The following is a 2,073-nucleotide window of genomic DNA, read 5'->3' on the forward strand; positions in this document are numbered from 1 at the left end:
CAAGCTGCTCTCCATTACGTCCCTGCTGCAGCTTCATTTAAACTTTTTTTTTCATTTTTCATTTCCATTGTCGTACTTTCAAACAGCGCCCCCTCATATATAAATAAAAGCTCCCTAAATGCTCGACTGAGGTCTCTACAGCAGACAGGCGCTGGACTAATAGAGAGCTTAATACTAAACACATAATCTGTGTATCATGTCAGCTAATTTAGCGCCGCCTCCTGCTTCCTGTCTAACGTAAATACTGGCGCCGGGACCGGACCGTAATAACTGTCATCACTCAAGCTGACTAAGACGGATGAAAACTTGGAGAGAAAACGCTGCTCGACAAAAAACAAAAAACAGACAAAACACCTTCGGCTCGTGTGCTGACGGGAAGTTTCAGCCACAGATGAGGCTCAAGGAGTGAAGACGCCTGAATTTAACGGACAAACCGAGACTCGATCACCTCCTAGTGAGACTAAAAAGACGCCCGACGGACTCTTGTTCTTATATTTTCATTGTTGAATATTGGAGACAAGCATTCAGTGAGAGAGACGTAAACATAAACTGAGAATAATAATAATTCATTAAAAGAGAAAAATGGGACTTAATTGGACGCGTGTGGTTCAGGAGGCAGGTTTCGGTCGCGTCCAGATTATTCCCGGATCCGCTGACTCTCGTCTAATTAATCCTTTATATCAGCGCATTAATAAGTCAAGCAGCGTTCAAACAGAGAAGTCAGAGCATCTCGTGTCCTCAGCAGCATCCACCGGGCTTCTATTCACAGCCTCCTCAGGACCACAACTCTATATCTACTACATCCAGAACTGGATCCTCGTGAAAGGAAACATATGCTTTGGGTATTTTTGCTTCCTCCCACCTGTGTGCACCTGATTCAGGCTCGCTGCTTCGTCTTTGCTATTCGGAGTTTTTCCAAAAATACGACCACTGAGAGGTCAGAGGAGCCGATGTCTGTGCATCAAAGCCAGCAGCTGATGCAGCCGCTGATGGACCAACAAAGAGCTGGCGGGATCTTCTCCTTATCGCTGTGCGAGGCGAGTCACCCACTCACCGAGCCGGTTCCTCATTCAGCGAGCCACATCATTCACAGGCCTACCAGCCCACTGGAAACGTACGGCTGCTTCACAGTGTTCAGGCCTCCTCAGCTCTTTGTGTGGAAATTCTAAATGGACTCAGATGAAGCATCTGTTTTACCGTCAGTAACCCTCGATAGCAGCTGGTTAGCAGCGTCGCCTCGCAGCTAGAAGGTCGCCGGTGAGGACACCTGGGTTCTGTCTGTGCAGTGTGGGTTCTACGTAGATCACTGGGCCAAGACTTTACATGCTGGTGTGTTCAGGAACATGAAGAGTCATAAATAAGGGTCAGATCTTAAAGGCATGGATGGGGATCGAACCCACGATCTCTGGTTTACGAGACCAACGCCTTACCGCTTGGCCACCACGCCCTGCACAGGAGCTCCAAGAGTTTGTTGGTTTTTTTTTTTTCCTTTCCATATAGCGTTATTAGTCATTTGTACTGTTTTGTCTCATTTTTATAGTTTCGTGTCATATTTTGGCCCTTCTCATTTTTGTTCTTTTGCTTCTCATTTTTGTAGTTGATCTTATTTGTGTGTCACTTTGGTCGTTGGATGTCTCTTTGTGTGTCTCATTCATGTTGTTTTGTGTCTAGTTGTTGTAGTTTTGTATCTCAGTTGTGTCGTTTTATCTTGTTTTGTCAGTTTGTGTCTCATTTTTGTCGTGTGAGTCACATTTTTTTAGTTGTGTTTGTGAACGTGTTCCTCCGATCAGCATCGATATCCACCACTCTCTACACTGCAAAAATGTTTTTTTTCCTTTACGTTTCTCGACTGTAATTTTCTCGACGTTGTCGCTCGGCGCCACATACGACTGTGTTTGTGTGACGGAGCGACGCCGGCCGAGGCAGAAAGAAATCCCACCGTCACACAGAACCCCCGAGGCCTCGTTGATTGAAGGGTCCCGCTGCCACACAAACAGAAACCCGGTACACAACAACGACCGCACACTTTACACACATGCACGGTGAAAAAAACTCACTTTCCCTCCGTCACAC

General features: G+C 46.3%; 1 non-coding gene across 1 annotated transcript; it reads right to left on the reverse strand.

Moving 5' to 3' along the window:
• Nucleotides 1-1,375: 1,375 nt before the first annotated feature.
• Nucleotides 1,376-1,447, reverse strand: trnat-cgu (transfer RNA threonine (anticodon CGU)). The gene has a single exon. It is a non-coding gene; the product is annotated as a tRNA-Thr (tRNA).
• Between the last annotated feature and the right edge of the window lie 626 nt (nucleotides 1,448-2,073).

The sequence above is a fragment of the Stegastes partitus genome, unplaced genomic scaffold (genome assembly GCF_000690725.1).
Source record: "Stegastes partitus isolate 25-593 unplaced genomic scaffold, Stegastes_partitus-1.0.2 Scaffold1280, whole genome shotgun sequence".
Classification (NCBI taxonomy): domain Eukaryota; kingdom Metazoa; phylum Chordata; class Actinopteri; family Pomacentridae; genus Stegastes; species Stegastes partitus.